The sequence below is a fragment of the Trachypithecus francoisi genome, unplaced genomic scaffold (genome assembly GCF_009764315.1).
Source record: "Trachypithecus francoisi isolate TF-2019V2 unplaced genomic scaffold, Tfra_2.0 Lachesis_group5, whole genome shotgun sequence".
Classification (NCBI taxonomy): domain Eukaryota; kingdom Metazoa; phylum Chordata; class Mammalia; order Primates; family Cercopithecidae; genus Trachypithecus; species Trachypithecus francoisi.
The window spans coordinates 147,939,018-147,956,506 of record NW_022681470.1 but is presented as its reverse complement, the minus strand read 5'-3'; the positions used below and the strand labels follow the sequence as shown (position 1 = coordinate 147,956,506).

The 17,489-nt window shown below is 62.0% G+C and overlaps 1 protein-coding gene and 1 pseudogene across 5 annotated transcripts in view; one reads left to right on the top strand and one right to left on the bottom strand.

The window, feature by feature from the left end:
* The first annotated feature begins 1,925 nt into the window (after positions 1–1,925).
* CSNK1G2 (casein kinase 1 gamma 2) overlaps positions 1,926–17,489 on the top strand; it is a 39,697-nt gene continuing 24,133 nt past the window's right edge. For 2 of the 5 annotated variants that reach the window (XR_004434334.1, XM_033199709.1), the window contains exon 1: positions 2,040–2,172. The gene's annotated coding sequence lies outside the window, so the exon portion shown is untranslated. Of the gene's footprint in view, positions 2,173–3,607; positions 3,737–13,765; positions 13,859–17,489 lie in introns of those variants that run through there. The other 3 variants (XM_033199712.1, XM_033199710.1, XM_033199711.1) reach the window with 3 other exon arrangements.
* LOC117076338 lies at positions 11,811–13,646 on the bottom strand (annotated as a pseudogene).

The window sequence follows — 17,489 nt, the reverse complement described above, 5'->3', positions numbered from 1 at the left end:
GGTCTGCTCTGTCTCTGGGCTGGAGTGCAGTGGCATGATCCTGGCTCACTGCAACCTCCATCTCCTAGGTTCAAGTGATTCTCCAGCCTCAGCCTCCCTAGTAGCTGGGATTACAGGCACCCACCACCACTGCTGGCAAATTTTTGTATTTTTAGTAGACACAGGGTTTTGCCATGTTGCCCGGGCTAGTCTCCAACTCCATTTAGATATATATATATTTTTTGACATGGAGTCTCGCTCTGTTGCCCAGGCTGGAGTGCAATGGCGCAATCTCGGCTCACTGCAACCTCCGCCTCCCAGGTTCAAGCGATTCTCCTGCCTCAGCCTCCAGACTAGTTGGCATTACAGATGCCCACCACCACAGCCGCCTAATTTTTGTATTTTTAGTAGAGAAGGGGTTTCTCCATGTTGGTCAGGCTGTCTCCAATTCCTGACCTCAGGTGATCCACCCACCTTGCCCTCCCAAAGTGCTGGGATTACAGGCATGAGCCACCGCGCCCGGCCTTGGCCTTATTATTTTTTAAGACAGTCTTGCTCTGTCAGGCAGGCTAGAGTGCAGTCGTGCAATCACAGCCCACTGCAGCCTCGATGTCCTGGCCGAAGCAATCCTCCTGCCTCAGGCTCCCAAGTAGCTGGGGCCACAGGCATGCATCACCACGTTCCGCTCGTTTTATTTTTTGTAGACAGGGTCTCTGTTACTTAGGCTGGTCTTGAACTCCTGGGCTCAACCAAGCCTCCTCCTCCCTCAGCCTCACAAAGCGCTGGCATTACAGGCGTGAGCCTCCGCGCCCGCCCCACACCCCACCTTATAACGTCATCTGAAATCATTGCACAGGGCTCTCTCCTTCCCCTAGAACCAAGGGCTCCCTAGGAAACGATGCCAAGAGTCTAGCTCACTGTTCTATTCTCAGAGCCGCTGGCAGGCACTTAATACATATTTGAATGAATGTGTCTCCTCCGACTTTAAAAAGGCCCCCACCGGGAGGTGCGTGGGAGATGTGGGGAGGCCGGAAACCACTTCTGCAGCTGCCCGCTCCCTTCCAGGCCCCGTCATGGGGTGGAACAGGGCCTCACTGTGCGGGGCCTTGGCCTGTGGGTCCCCTCCCCACGTTTCTTGCTCGGTGCAGGCCGGAAGGCAGGCAGCGTAAGCAGAGTCGGCTCCACGCGCAGAGCCCCAGGGGAGCGGCCCGTGCTAGGCATGGCAGACCCCGCAGTGCACTTGACCAGCTGCCGGCCGCGGGCCCGGGGCCTCTTCCTGTCTGCTCCTTGCTGATGTCACGGTGGAGGAGGACCCTGGGGCACCCAAGCCACCGCTTTTCTTCCCCTGGACACGGAGCAGTTATTCTAGAACTTTTTCCCCTCCTGGCACAGGAAAGTCAGATGGAAAAACCCTCTTGCCCTTAACCAGCTCATTTCCTGGCCAGCCGCCTCTTCCATCGCCTGCCCCGGAAACCTCACGGCCTCGCGCGCGCAACTCGCCGCCTCCCCGCGCCCCCACGCACGGAACGCCCCGCGGCGCCGCCTGTCCGTGACGTCAGGTGGCGAGACTGTGACGTAACACACAAGGTGGCGGGCGGAGCCAGGGCGACCAGCCACGCGTCGCCATGGCAACAGCGGGCGGGGAGGGGCGGGCGGCGGAAGCTCCGCCCCCGGGAGGGTGTGGACACCGACTCCCTTCGCTGCCCGCGTGCGTCCCCGCGGCCACGCGCTTTCGGTGTCCCCCGCGGTCAGCGGGCCAGCGGCCTCGTAGCGGCCGCAAAGCGCGGTGGCCGTCGCGCGGCGCCATCCGTTGTCGCAAAGCGGCGCGAGAGACGCCCGGCTGGGCGTTGGCCCCGCCCCGCGCTGTGATGTCGGCGGCGCGCGCCCCCGGCGCCCCGGCCGCGGCTGCGCAGTGGGGCGCGTATGGCCGCCGCCCCCCGCTGGCCGACGCTGGCGGCGTAAGGCGCGCGGGCCCCGGAGCGGGCGCGGCGGAGCGCGGCGAGCCGGGCGCTTCCCGTCCCGAACATGCGGAGGCCGGCCCAGGCGGCGCGGGAGCCGGAGCGGGGGCCCGAGCGGGCACCGGAGCCGGAGCGCGAGCGGGCGCTGGGTCCGGAGCGGGGGTCCGCGCTGCGCTGCTGAGGCCGGGCCGGCCGCCCAGACGCTGCCCGCGGGCCCGGCCACGGCGGAGCCAAGGTAACGACGCGCGCGCCCGCCCCGGCCCCCACACCCCCTGCACCCTGGCCGTCGGCGCCTCCAGTGACCCCTTGCGCCCCCGCCCCCACACTCAGGATTCACTGCCCCCCTGCGCCCTGCCGACCCCGCACTCCGGACCCCAGCGCCTCCCACGCTGACCCCCCACACTCAGGACCCCACCACCGCAACACCTCGCTGACCCTTCACTCGGGACCCCAGCGCCCCCCACCCCACTGAACCGGCGCTCAGGATCTCCAGACACAGCCCCACGCTGACCTCCACACTCAGGAGTCTGCCGCCCCAGTGACCCTCACACTCCAGACCCTGCTTCCGCCGCTCTAGTGACTCCCCACTGTGCATCCCGGTGACTGCCGTGCTCCAACTCCCTTGCCCTCCGCTGAGCTTTTAGTCCCTACCCCACCTCCCGCTTGCTTTCCCCACCCAGTGCTCAAGCCCACCGCCCACTCTCCTGTGTCCCTTAGGCCTCCCCGCGTTCTGGTCCGCAGGCCCCTGCCCACCTGGCCCCATCGCCTACTCCTGTCTTGGCCTGGCCCCTCCCCACGCAGCTGTGTCCCAGTCCTCACTTTGTGGTCCTAAAGCTCTTGAGGGGGGGAGAGCAGGGGAATGGTGGGGATAGGAAGGTGGTCTGATCCGCAGGGACCTGTTGCGGCTCTGCCTGGGAACTCCCGGCTGGGCTCGCTGCCCCCTCCCCCTTCCGCTGTGGCCACCGGCTTTGTTTTCCGGAAACGCACGGATCAGGGAGGGAGGGTGAGATGTCTGAACAGGCCTGCGGTGGCCTCACAGATCCCCATCCCCTCCTGGCTTCTCTCTCCCAACTTTCTTAGGGGAAGACTTTCCCATTGGGGGTCGTGGGGGGCTGAGAGGACATTCGGGGACTGTTGCGTCTGGAGCCAGAATGGCTTTGGGACATCTGGTTCTTATTCCTGTGGCCTCCGGATGGCATTGTGTGTAGGAAGCGGGCCGGAGGGTTGTCTGTGTAGGTGGAGTCCAGCATCTTCTCTCCGTTATGCTCCACCGTGTGGCCCAGGGCTCCGGGGCCGTTCACACGGCCATGTGGTGGGGCTCTGCCTCCCCACCCCAGGACATGCTGGAGCCTCCTTGGTGTTTCCTGGTTCCCGGAGGCCCTGGTAGTTCGTGGGTGTGGGAGCTGAGCAGGAAGGTACACAGGCTCCCATCTGGAGGGAAAACCCAGGCGTCCCGCCGCGGGACGGAGCTCAGATTAGGGAGGGGACTGGGGGGGTGGGTGGCAGCTGGGGATGGAAGCACCCCGGGCTACTCTGCCCTGCACAGCCCAGCCCAGCCTGGGGTGCCTCTGTGCAGAGGACAGACTGTGTGCCAGGGCCCCGAGGTTTGAAAGGGGGAAGTTCGCGGTTGTCACCGGTACTTTGTTTTGTTTTCCCCTGTGTCTCCACCAGAACGAAACGCTCTGGGCCGGGCTGACTGATGAGTTTCCCAGGCACGCAGTCCCCGGGAGTGTGTGCAGGCACGCGCACGCCTGCCTTGACGTCTCTAGGGCCCAGAATGTTTTGCTCAGTCCCCCACGGTGAGCTCTGAGAGCCGCTCCTGCACAGATGGGAGGGAACTGGAGACCTGCATGCAGGGGAGTGGGGTCTGGACAGGGTCCCAGTGGAAGGGCCAGGTCTGGGGGTGAGAGGCCAGCCCTATGTTCTGCAGGACTGTGCGGCGGGCAAATGGGGTGAAATGTCAGAGGAGCTGTCTATGTTCCCTTCACCCCGGTGGGAGGCAAAACCCCAACTGGCCTGTAGTGTCTGCATTTACTATGCCTGCAGTGCGGTCGGACCTCCTTGTGTGTAAAGGGGCTTCCTGTCTGATTTGATCCTGACTAGTTCCTCTGAAGAGGATGAGGGATCAGCGCCTCTTTGCCTGGACTCTGGGCAGGTCCAGGAGCCAGGCCGTTTGCAGGACGGCCTGCGATGGTGCAGCACTTGGTGCAGATGGATTTTGTGGAATTGCTGATTCGGGTTTCTTCTTTTTTTCTTCTCTTCCTTTTTAATGATACAGTAATTACTCTGGACTACAAAGGAAGTAGGTGAGGGTTTTTTTAATTGAAAGTTCCTGTTGCTCATCCCAAGCTTAGGGGAAGCCAGTACACCAGCCATTAATTTGGGGATTGGGGTAGTCCTGTTGGTGTGCCAGGCACGGTGGGGGGGCACTGTGTCTGTGGGGACTGGTGGGGGGGTCAGTGCACGCCCGAGAGGCAGATGTGTCTGCAGAGCCAGTGGGACAGACCGAAGCTGAGCTTAGGGACAGTCGGGGTTGCCCTGGGGTATCTGGAGTGATGTTGCCTCCTTTCTGTATTGCCATCGAGCTGCCCCAGGCCCCCGGGGGCTCATGGTCCGTCAAGGCCTTGACTGAGGCCTGGCGGAGGGCAGGTGGTGGGTGGAGGCAGCGCTCTGGGTGCTGTTGAGGCCTAGGGCCGGTCACAGCCTGGCAGGGGCTGCCGGCCTCGGGTGGCAGTGGGCAGGCCAGCGTGTGGGGCTGGCTGACTTTCTCTGAACCTGGAGAGGACCCAGGGCCCACGTGAAGGAGGCCCTGGCCCGAGTTCTGGTTAGTGTCGCGGTGGTGGCGGGCAGCTGTGGGCTTTGTCCTCAGGTCAGCCTCAAGTCCCGTGTCCAGCTAGGGCTTGGTGGCTGCGCGCGTGCTGTATTGAGCTCTGGTGTCAGGCATGCCGGGTCCGCCTCCCCGCACCCCACAGATCTGCGGATGCTCCGCTGGCAGCCACGCGAGAGAACCTGTTGGTTGGCGGCCTCTGGGCAAGGCCGTCTGAGTGAGGCCTGCAGTCTGGAGGCTCCCCACGTTGGGAGGCTCCGCGTCTGCCTCTTCCTCGTTCTGGAGTTCTCATGGGGCCAGTGCTGTGGGGCTTCCCGGGAAGTGGGTGGAGCGCCCATTTTACAGATGAGGAAGTCGAGGCCTACTTGGCCTCCTTGGGTAGAGGAGGAAGTGGTGGTTACTGACTCCCACACCTGTGCTCCTCTGGTTACCCGCTGTGCCAGTGGGAGCAGTGACAGCGAGGGGTGGTGGCCCTGCGGGCAGAGGATGGGCCTCACCACCTTCCCCATCCTCTCTACCGGCTCTGGGTCCAGGGTACTGTGCTGCCCCTGTGACTGGCACGTGGATGCAGCCGTCTCCTGGATGGGTCTGTCCAGGAACTGGACTGGCCTGGCGGGGTGGGGGGTGCCCCTTTGTGCCACCTCAGCGAGGGCTCAAAGTGAGGGGCTAGGACCACCAGAATGAGGCTCGGGGTCCCAGACCAGGGCGGGCCCATCGCTATTTATTCATTTATTTATTTAGAGATGGAGTCTCGCTCTGTTGCCCAGGCTGGAGTGCAGTGGCACGATCTCAGCTCACTGCAACCTCTGCCTCCTGGGTTCAAGCGATTCTCCTGCCTCAACCTCCTGAGTATCTGAGATGACGTGCACCACCACACCCGGCTAATTTTTTTGTATTGTTTTAGTAGAGGCGGGGTTTCACCATGTTGGTCAGGCTGGTCTCAAACTCCTGACCTTGTGAGCCACCGCGCCTGGCCTATTTATTTATTTTTTTGAGGTGGAGTCTCATTCCATAGCCCAGGCTGGAGTGCAGTGGCGCGATCTTGGCTCACTGCCGCCTCTGCCTTCTGTGTTCAAGTGATTGTCCCACATCAGCCTCCTGAGTAGCTGGGAACCGCCACCACGCCCGACTAGTTTTTGTATTTTTAGTAGAGACGGGGTTTCTCCATGTTGGCCAAGCTGGTCTTGAACTCCTGACCTCAGGTGATCCGCCCGCCTCAGCCTCCCACATAGCTGGGATGACAGGCGTGAGCCTTGCGCCCGGCCCTGTCGCTATGTAAAAGGCAGAGGAAACCTGAGAGGTTTTTTGTTGTCTCCAGTGATGTTTCGTGGACTCGTGATTGCCCTTTGGATCCTTGAAGAAGGTTGTGCTTCAAGGTAATCTCTCAGTTATCTGGGAACTTTCACCCTCCGGAGTGAGGCGCCCCAAGTCCTGGTCTGGATTCGTGGACAGAGTCCCCGCCTGTGAGGCCTCATGGCCGGTCCTGCCCCCTTGGCCATGGTGCTGTGGGCTGTGTTGCCGGTGGGACCCGCCCTCCTTAGGGACTTTGTTTCCCCGGTGACTCCAGGATGCTCATGTCATCTGCAATGACCTCTGCCCCTTCCCGTCTGACCTCCGTCCCCAAGAAAAATGGCAAGTGTGCAAGGGCTTGTCCCGTCTGCGGCAGCCGTGCCCCTCAGGCTTCTGCTCCAGTGGTCCTGGGGCCGGGCAGCTGGCGCCGATGCCCAGGCTCTGCCTGCGGGCAGTTCCCAGGACGGGACCAGCATGAGGACAGTGACTGGCCCGCGTCTGCCTCTGACTTGCTGGGTGGGCCTTTGAGTTCCTCTGAGGGTGGGTGCGCTGAGGGGGATCCAGCCAGAGCCCTAGAGCCTGCAGGTGGGCTGGGCCGGGGCTTGTGGCCGCAGGAGTGGTGTGCGTGTGCACTGGCAGTGTCCGCACAAGTGTGTCCATGCCGTGCCATCACGCTGGTCAGGCCTGTACGCTGCGGAGAGGGGTGCTGTGTGGGTTTCGCTGCCTGAGTCCTGGGTGTACCATGGCTGTCCTGTTGGAAGTGGTCAGGGACCTCCGCTGCCCCTCGGACCTCGCCCGGGGACCTGGGCTGTGGGTGTGTGGTAACGTGATCGGGCCCCCATGAGTCAGCTCGTCCTCCTTGTGCCTGGGCGCTGGCCTCTCCTTCCTGTGGGTGCACAGCCCTGGTTCCTCTGAAAGCTTCATGGGCCGGGACCCCAGAAGAGTTGGTTAAACCCTGGCCCTGTGAACAGGAGGTGTGGCTTCAGGGGACGGCCCGGCCCCAGGCTCAGACTTGATCCTTCGCCGAGGGGGCCATTCTGGGAGGCTGCTGCCCCTGGCCCCGTCCTGCCCCCTCTCATCCCCGGGGTGCTGGCCAGAGCCGGGCTTGCCGCGTTTCTTGAAATTAACCATCCTGGCCGGATGCGGTGGCTCACGCCTGTAATCCCAGCGCTTTGGGAGGCCAAGGCGGGCAGATCACGAGGTCAGGAGATCGAGACCAGCCTGGCCAACAATATGAAACCCCGTCTCTACTAAAAATACAAAAAATTAGCCAGGCGTAGTGGCGGATGCCTGTAGTCCCAGCTACTTGGGAGGCTGAGGCAGGAGAATGGCGTGAACCCAGGAGGCAGAGCTTGCAGTGAGCTGAGATCCGGCCACTGCACTCCAGCCTGGGCGACAGAGCGAGACTCCCTCTCAAAAAAAAGAAAAATTAACGATCCCATCACACTGACCCAGCTCACTGTTCTCTTACCAGCCTCATTTGGGTATGGTCCTCAGAGCATGAGCCACTTTTTTTGGTCAAAACATAATCCACATTCGGTAGAATTCAGCGATGTGTGCACATAAGTGATTTTTATACAGCTGACCCTTGAGCAGGGTGGGGTTTAGGGCTCCAGCCCCTCATGCAGTATAATACCCTCGTATAGCTTTCGAGTCCTCCAGACTCCGCTGCCCACAGCCTGCTGGTGACCGGAGGCCTTGGGAGGACACGTGGTCCACGCTCACACCCCTCTTGTATTGTGTTAGGTGCTGTGTTCTCATAGTGAGGGAAGCTGGACACCAGAACGTGTTGAGAAAAGCGTAAAGAAGATAAACCCTGTTTGCTCTCCACGCAGTGGAAGTGACGCTCATGCAAGCCTCTGTCCTCGTGTTCACGTTGAGGGCTGAGGAGGGGAGGGTGGGTCTCGCTGTCTCGGGTGGCAGAGTGGAAGGGAGCCAGGAGAGGCCGGCACCCTCAGGGCAGCCTTTATTGGGAAAAATCCGTGTCCGAGTGGACCTGTCAGTTCAGACCCGCCGTGGTCAAGGCTCCTGTGTGTGTGCAGCCACCACCTCTTATTCCAGAGCGTTCTTATCACCTGCAAAGGGAGTCCCAGTCCCTTCAGCAGCCAGCCTTCCACACTGTCCTTTCCAGAACCTCCCCACCTTCCCAGATTGAGACACTGTCCTCGTGAAACGTTCACTCCCCTGCCCTCTCCAGCCCCTGGCACCCCCATCCTACTTTCTGTCTCTGTGACTCTGAGGGTTCTAGGGATCTTCTGGGGTGGAATCACAGAGGCCGAGGCCTTGTGTGTTTGGCGTCTCTCACTGAGCATGATGTCCTCGGCGCATCCGCGCCGTGGCCTGCATCCGAGCCTCGCTCCTGTTCGTGGCTGAGTCGTGTTCCGGTGTGTGGGTGGCCACGCGCATATTTCCGTGATGGATGTTTGCATGGCATCTGCGTGTGGCGGCTGCGAGCATCTGTGTCCGGTTCCCGCATGGCCTCATGATTGTTCTCGGGCGGATGTCTAGCGGTGGAACCGCTGGTCACACGGTCACTCCGGGTTGGACCATCTGAGGAGCCGCTGACCACCGTCTACAGCACCTGCACTGTTTGTGTCCCCTGCCGGGTTTTGGGGACTGGATCTCTGCACAGCAGCGACCACTCCCTCCTTCCAGGGACCTGGTTTCTCCCGTCCTCGGGCCCGATGTTTTTCTCTGGCCTGCAGGACATCAGAGACTCTGCTGTCCTGATCCCCACGCCGTTTAGAAAGCCAGGGGTCCTGCATGTGCCTGGTGTCCCCACTACCTTGTCAGGCACAGGGCCAGATCTTGCACCCTGTGACGAGCACGGGCAGTGGGACAGACGGATGGATGTGCTGCCCATGACCTTTGCCACAGCAAGTTCAGAGGCCGGGGGCATCCAGTGTCCATAGAGTGACCGACAGGCCCCAGCCCCGCAGGATCATCCAGGTGGCCCTGACCTTTCAGGACCACAAAAAAATCAATGTTTTTACTTATTTATTTATTTATTTATTTAATTTTTTTTTTTTTTTTTTTTTTTTTTGAGACGGAGTCTCGCTCTGTCGCCCAGGCTGGAGTGCAGTGGCCGGATCTCAGCTCACTGCAAGCTCCGCCTCCCGGGTTCACGCCATTCTCCTGCCTCAGCCTCCCGAGCAGCTGGGACTACAGGCGCCCACCACCACGCCCGGCTAGTTTTTTGTATTTTTTAGTAGAGACGGGGTTTCGCTGTGTTAGCCAGGATGGTCTCGATCTCCTGACCTCGTGATCCGCCCGTCTCGGCCTCCCAAAGTGCTGGGATTACAGGCTTGAGCCACCGCGCCCGGCCTATTTTATTTTTTTTGAGATGGAATCTCACTCTGTCGCCCAGGCTGGAGTGCAGTGGCGTGATCTCGGCTCACTGCAAGCTCCGCCACCCGGGTTCACGCCATTCTCCTCCTGCCTCAGCCTCCCGAGTAGCTGGGACTACAGGCGCCCGCCACCACGCTTGGCTGATTTTTTGTACTTGTAGTAGAGAAGGGGTTTCGCCATGTTAGCCAGGATGGTCTTGATCTCCTGACCTCATGATCCGCCCACCTCAGCCTCCCAAAGTGTTGGGATTACAGGTGTGAGCCACCGCGCCCGGCCGAGTGTTTATTTTTAAGTAGCAAAAGAGAGCTCAGCAATGTCGGAGAGCTTGAATGTTACAGCGACATCTGAAGAAGGCATTCTTTCCCAAATCTCAGACTCTAGGAGATGAGCACTGTCCGCTTTTCAGGGAAAATTGCCCAAGACCCCCCCGAAGACAGGAGGGGGTGCGCTTAGAAACAGCCAAAGCCTCCTTCCATGTCGGAACGGACGGGTCTTCCCCGGCTGGCCTGACCTAAATCCGCTGCCGCCCACCGAACACAAAGGCGCCTTCTCTGCCCCAGAGGCCACCAGCACCCGTCCCCACTGCCTCCCTCCAGCCGGCGTCAGGCGGGGCCTGGCCTCTGGAAGGGAGGTGTCACCTGCTCTGGAGCATCTCGGAGGGAGGGGCTGTGGGAGTTTTGCTGGAGACCCTCCAGGTGGGGCCGTGGGGGCATTGTGGCGGAGTGTGTGGGAAAGTTTTAGGTGAGCTGGGCGTGTGTTTGCCTTGGTGCCCCCCTAGGTCCCTGGGTGAGCCACGTGCCCAGTTTTCACGGGAGACCATGGGGGTCAGAGACCTGGCCAGGCGGGTGGTCTGTGTCTATCTCCTGCTGTTGAAATGAGGGGAGGCAAGAGGAGACACCGTGTGCCTGGGGAGGCAACATTTTCTGCCATTTGGCCGATTTATAAAAATCAAAGATGGGGCCGGGCGCGGTGGCTCAAGCCTGTAATCCCAGCACTTTGGGAGGCCGAGATGGGCGGATCACGAGGTCAGGAGTTCGAGACCATCCTGGCTAACACGGTGAAACCCTGTCTCTCCTAAAAAATACAAAAAAAAGCTAGCCGGGCGAGGTGGCTGGCGCCTGTAGTCCCAGCTACTCGGGAGGCTGAGGCAGGAGAATGGCGTAAACCCGGGAGGCGGAGCTTGCAGTGAGCTGAGATCCGGCCACTGCACTCCAGCCCGAGCGACAGAGCGAGACTCCGTCTCAAAAAAAAAAAAAAAAAAATCAAAGATGGGGGCCTTCTGGGACCATGTGATGTCTTCCTGTTCAGACCCTGCCAGATCCTGAGGCTGGCTGCTTGTGTCCCCTTGGTCCTCCAGGGCTCTCTGAGAGGGCAGCACCAGCTGTGTTGTGTATGATGGGACGGGGGTCCCAGTTGGGGGGTGCAGCCTCCCAATGGGCCAGGACGGGGGATGCTTGGGTGTCCCCAGGATTCGCAGGCTGGGCGAGAGGAAGCAGAGTCCACCTCCCCACCCTCCTCTTCTCTGCTGTTTCTGACTCAACATCGTGAAACATGACACTAAGCTGAGACGTGGTGAGACTGGGGCCACCCTCACTTCCACGTAAGGCCGCGTTTCTGTTTACTGGAGGCTAGGACTTGGCATGTCGTTTTGGGGGATAGCCCAACCCTTCTGTGTGAAAGGGGTTGTGGTGGTCACTGCAGGACAGCAAGGACACCCTGGCTCCTCAGTGGGTGGTGGGTGCAGGGCTGGATGAGGGCCCGGGGGCAGATGCTAGTACACCCATAGTGTGTGTCATCCTCGGCCTCTGGGCATTGAGACTGCCCGGGTGACGGAGGGTGGGATGCTTCTGTGTGTTCAACCTTTTTTTTTTTTTGTTTCTTGAGACAGAGTCTTGCTGTTGCCAAGGCAGAGTGCAGTGGTGCCTTCTTGGCTTACTGCAGCCTCCAGGGGGTTCAAGTGATTCTCCTGCCTCAGCCTCCCGAGTAGCTGGGATGACAGGCGACCACTACCACGCCCAGCTAATTTTTGTGTTTTTAGTAGAGACAGGGTTTCACCATGTTGGCCAGGATGGTCTCAAACTCCTGACCTCAAGTGGTCCACCCACCTCGGCCTCCCAAAGTGTACATATCCTTTTAATAACAGTCTATTTGACAATGATTTAGAAACCCAATCCCTGAAGGCCCTTAATAAAAGCTGGGGTGAATACAGGCCTGACTCTGAGGGGCACATGCCTAGCAGGCATCGCCCGGTGCGCAGGGCCAGGAGCCAAGTCGTGAGGGACTGGATGGGGGCCAGGGGATGGCAAAGATCTGGGCAGCTCCCCGGGACTAAGCTCACCCCTGGGGCTCCCCGGGGAATGAGGCCGAACCCCGCCGTGCCCTCCACTCTGCAGCCCTCGTGGGGAGCATCACAGAGGCAGGAGCCGGTGACCGAGGTGACTGCCTTCGGGTGGAGGGAAACCAGGGCGGGACATCACCCGGCGGCTCCCATGCTGTGAGGGGAAAAGGCACTCCAGTCTGGGCGACAGAGTGAGGCTCCATCTGGAAGAAAAAAAAAAAGAAAAGGAAATGTAGAAACGCAGCCCACCCAGGTTTTCCATGGCTGTTCGTGGTTACGCTTCTGGAAGGACCAGTGTCCTCCCAGACCTAGCAGGATTCCGATGGGAGCCACCAAGGGTCCCACCCAGCCCTGGGACCTGCCGTGGGAGCTTTCTTTCCTGGTGGGGTGCCTGACCCTGCCTGAGTGCTCCCCCCGCTGTCTGTGGCACCACCTGGGGCTAGGGGACCCCTGCCCCCCTAGCAAGACGGGGTCAGCTCTGCCCCCGGGCCAGGGTGCAGGAACCAGAACTGAGCTGCTGAGGCGGAGTAGGGTTGCTGTGCCGGCCTGTGCGCTGTGGGGGACGGTGCACACCGTGCGGCGGGCCTGTGCGCCGAGTGGGCATGTGCGCCGTGCGGGACTGTGCACCCGTGGGGGCTTGTGCGCCGTGGGGGACTGTGCGCCGTGCGGGCCTGTGCGCCGCGGGGGCCTGTGCGCCGTGGGGGACTGTGCGCCGTGCGGGCCTGTGCGCCGCGGGGGCCTGTGCGCCGTGGGGGCCTGTGTGTCGGTGCTCTCATTTCCCCCAGAGTCTCGAAGGCCGTCTTTGTGATGGATTTGATGCAAATGTGTCCACTGCTTTTGTTGATGGCGTCTGAGGCCCTGGAGTCCATGGCAGCCGCGCCTCCCTTTGCATAATCTGAATTTTGGGAAAATTGCCCCTGTGTGGAGAAGTTGCAGGGACAGTGCCTTCCGCCAAGGCTGCCAGTGGGATGTGCAGCTCTGGGTGAGGGCCAGCTTTTCCCTGGAGTCAGCTCCGCCCGTGGCCCTCAGCTGTGGTCTGTGCCATCACCAGGGCAAGGCTGACCTCCTGTGGGATAGGGGTCCCTGCGCAGCCTCGCTGCCTCCCCCGCCACCCCCCAACAGGGTCCAGTCCCGGCTGCCGTTGCGCAGCCTTGCCCCCTCCCCCAGTCAGGGTCTGTGCGGGCCGCCGTGCTGTGGTTGCTCATGGCCCTCCTGTGCTCTTTACCTGGGTCCTTGCCTTTGCTGACGTGGCCTGTGACGGCTCAGCCACGTTCTTGGAGGCTGGCTCTCCTCATGGGCATCTGTGGTGCAGTCGGTGCGGTGAGGTTGGGCTCTGCCGTGGACAGGGCCTTCTCGTGGCGATGACAGTTGCCCTTGGTCTGGTCTCCACAGTGCTGTGAGGAGCGGCCGCGCCCGGCCCCGCATTCACTCCTCGGCCCCCTCCCGTGGGGCGGGCAGCTTCTCTTCTCTCCCTCATTGGTGGGGTGTTTCTCTTTTGCACCCAACGCGTTCAACCCATGACCGGCCTAGGTCAGCCTGAGGTTGGTTTGTCCCGGCCGCGGCAGCTCCTGTGCTCTTCTGTTTTGGAGGGCGCCCTTCCGTCTGCCCCGTGTCACCGGGCTGGGCCTGGCCCCGCTCTGCTCTGACCCTGGCCCCGCTCTGCTCTGACCCTGGGACTGGAAGTATGTGCTGCCCTGGTGTTCGGGGGCTCGTGGGTCCTGGGGCGCTGCAACTCCGCATTCTCTTTCCTTGGGGTGCAGGTGAATTGGGGTGGTGGGGGACCGAGCCCACGGTGGCCAGCCCCTGCGGCCCCAGGTCAGAGGGCAGGGCCAGCCTGGACAGCGCTGCCCAGAAGGGGCCATGGTCGGGTCCACGTGAGTCTAGGTGTCTCTGAGGGCACTGGGACGGGGGTGGCCTGCACCTGCCCAGCCCAGCGAGGTCCCTGGCCTCCCCTCAGCTTTTCCCTGGGCTCTGGGCTAAGGGCTGTGTGGTGATGTCAGTCCAGGGACTGTGACATCACTGAGTGGAGACAGTCAGAGAAGGGGGCTGCCAGGGCCCTCCCGAGGGAACTGGCCCTGGGCCCAGACCAGATGGAGGACCCCGAGAAGAACAGGGCAGGTAGAGGCGTGAGGCCAGGGCTGGGGAAGGGGGTGGGAGCTGACAGGGAGGGTCGGCTCTGGCCCAGAGCCGGCCATGAGAGCAGCCCCTGTGGGGATGGCTGCAGTCCCGTTTGGTGCCCAGGAGCCATCCTTGGTGTGTGACCCTGAGCCGGCGCTCTCCCCTTGGGATGGAATTGTGGCCGCGTGGGTTGGGTGGAGGCTGAGTGAGGATCAGCGTCCCCTTCTCCCTCCCCGAGATCGTTGTTCTTCGCTGTGGCCCTCAGGCGTGGCAGGACAGACCCCAACCCCCAGGCCTGCATGGGCACAGTGGGTGCCCGGCCTTCACATCCCTGCTTCCCTCCAGGCCCCAGCCTTGTCTGGCTTCCCTCGGGCACCCCTTGGGGTTCGGAGCACCCCAGGAGAGGCCAGGCTCTTCTTCTTGATGACGAACGGGTGCTGGGCCCCGACTGAGTGGTGACTGCCTCCAGGGAGTGGTCTGCGCCCTCAGAAGCAGCTGAGTCTTGGGGTGGTGGCTCTTGTTTGTAGGAGCAGGGGGAGCTAGGTACCCGCCCTGTGCCCATAGACCGTGGCCCAGGGTGGCAGCCCTGCCTGTCCTCTGACTGCACTCCTGCTGCTGTGAAGGCCTCAGGTGCAGGCAGTGACCGTCGGGGCCACTTCTGAGGTGGGGGACACGGGCTGGGGGCCACTGTGGGCAGCAGGTGTGCAGGCAGCGCTCCCGTTTTGCACTGGGCTGCCCTCCACCTGCTGCAGGTCACTGCCCCCCACTGAGGCTGAGGCAAGGCTCTGCGGGGTGGGTGTGTGCCGGGGCGAGGCTCTGCGGGGTGGGCGTGTGCCGGGGCGAGGCTCTGCGGGGCGGGGCGGTGCCCAGGGCAGGGGCTTTTCCATCCATGTCAGGCTTAGGGCGTGTGTGGCTGGGCTGTCCCTCTGCTGTCCGCCCGTGACCCCCTCACAGGGGCTGTCGTGAGGTGCTTGGAGGCGTGATCCAGCTCTGTGTGCAGGGAGTGGGAAGTGGACACCCGTGCCACTCCTGTCACCGGAGGAGGCTGCTGCCCGCCCCGGACTCCATCTGCAAAGCCGGGTGTGCATCTGTGTGGCTTCCTGGCCCTAGTGCTCAGCTCTGCAGGGCACAGTGGGGTTTGCTCTAGGCTGGGCACAGGGAAGCCGGAGCTTGCCCAGGGACTCAGAGAGAAAGCAGCAGCCCCAGCCTGTCTGGGCTGCAACACCCAAGACCACTGTATCAGAACAGACAGCAGTGGGGCAGCCTGCTTGGTGGCCGGGTGGAGCGGGGTTGGCACACAGCCTGGGCCGGCCTTCACCCCAGCTCCCAACAGTGTTGCATCCCTGAGTGCAAGGCCTGCCCCTTTCTCATCCTCCTGACTCCAGGTCATGGGGCAGGGGTGCCGGGAGCCCCTATGGGAGCCAGGACCTGAGAGGTGACGGTCACCACCAAGATGAGGGGCCGGGGGTCACATAGGGAGGCTTCCAGGGGATGCCAGGAGCAGTGGGGCCTTAGACCCAGCAGGGCCGTGCCCATGTTGGAGGCTCTGGGGGATGGGGCTTGTCATCTGCAGCTGGGATGGGGATTGGTGAAAAGCCAGAACACACAGAGCTGAGTCAAGATCAGACAGCGTGGTGGCAGCGCCTGTGGTCCCAGCTACTCGGGAGGCTGAGGCCGGGGAATCGCTTGAACTCGGGAGGCGGAGGTTGCAGTGAGCTGAGATTGTGCCACTGCACTCCAGCCTCGGCGATGGAGCTAGATTCTGTCTCAAAAAACAGAAAACCATGGGTCCTAACCCTCTAGGCCGCTCTATACTCAGACCCGGCAGCTGTGGCTGCGGCACAGGCGCTCACCCTGCGGCCTCGGCTGTTTCAGTGGTTGCTGTTGACCCTCCACGGAGGGGCTGAGTGGGGCGTGTTCAGTCCCATCTGGGTGGCCTGAGTTGGGGATAGGAGACTGTTTTTTTGTTTTTGTTTTTTTGATTTTGAGATGGAGTCTCACTCTGTCACCCAGGCTGGAGTGCATTGGCGCAATCTCAGCTCACTGCAAGCTCCGCCTCCCGGGTTCACGCCATTCTCCTGCCTCACCCTCCTGAGTAGCTGGGACTACAGGTGCCCGCCGCCATGCCCGGCTAATTTTTTTGTATTTTTAGTAGAGACGGGGTTTCACCATGTTAGCCAGGATGGTCTCGATCTCCTGATCTCGTGATCTGCCCACCTCGGCCTCCCAAAGTGCTGGGATTACAGGTGTGAGCCACCGCGCCCGGCCATCACTCATGGTTTCTTAGCAGAAGAAACTGACCATGCTAGCGGCTCACCTGGAAGAGAGAAGGAGGGAGAAGGTGGGGGATTCTGCAGAGGGAAGGCTAGTGGTGGCGCCCGCCTTCGACGGCCGTGTCCTGATGCTATGTGGCTTAAACGGTGCCACCCGGAGATTGGTGGTTGGGATTGGGCCTCTGGGTGCCCCCAGCTGTGGGAGCGGGTGAGGCAGGGATGGCTAGAAAGAAAAGCAACCTGGACGCAGGTCACACCTCCCTCCCCACCTCCCAGCCCCACAGGCTCGAGGCCACTGTGTCAGGAGGGATACCTAGATGGAGAGCAAGCGAGTGGTCCCACGCCCAGGAGGGGGCCTTGCCCAGCCTGGAGGCTGCAAGGATGAGAAGCAGGGTGTGCCCAGGAGGTCACGTGGGCACCACAGACGGAAGTGGAGCCGGGGGAGAGATGTCCTGGGATGCACCAGGCGCTCGTGCAAACCAAGTGGTGAGCAGAGAGCAGCCTGAAAGAGAAGGGGGCTGCCCCGAGCAGCTCGGGTGGCCGGGCATGTGGGAGACCTTGGGTTTGCTGTTAGGAGGGACAGTGAACGCAGACGCCTCCGTCTCCACTTCGTGTCCATCCTCACTGAGGGAGCCGAGCAGATGCCTTTGCCCCTGCAGGTCCCCCATGTCCCCTCACCTGGGGCACGCTCCACAAGCCAGGCCTCTTTCACAGCTCACCACACAGGCAGAGACTGGAGGGTGCTCAGGACCCCGAGTGACTGCAGATGTGGGCACAGAGGGCCTCTGAGGGTGTCTGGTTGCATCTGACCAGCTACCGGATCTCGCATGGAGACACCCCGGGGCGGGTGCCCAGTGGGTGCTGTGTGTGTGGTGCTTCCACTGGCGAGGGCCCCCGGGGCTCTGGGGCATGCGGCAGAGCCAGCCTTTTGTCACCACGTGCTTCCCCTGTGTGCAGGGAGAGGTTGGAGGCACGCGCCCATCTTGTCTGGAAGCCAGGTGTTGGGACAACGGCCCTGCCTACTTCCTGACGGGGCACCTGAGGGTCATCGGTGGCTGAGGAAGGGGCTCCTCCCGAGCAGGTCTGGAGGCCGCGGAAGCACAGCGCAGCCTCGTGGGGGCAGCATCCCCGGACACCTGCCTGCCCTGCCTGGAATTGAGGGGCGACTGGGACTCCCACCGCCTCTGCCAAAGCCTGTGCCCCTGATGTCTGTCCAGAACACAGCTTCCTCCTTGGCGGTTCCCAGAGGCCGCTGGGCCTCAGTTGGTCCTTTCTGGGCACCGAGTGTGTATGTTGGGGGAACAGGAGCCTGGCCGGGCCATCCTGCAGGGCTCAGCAGTGGGGGCCGCGGGGTTGGT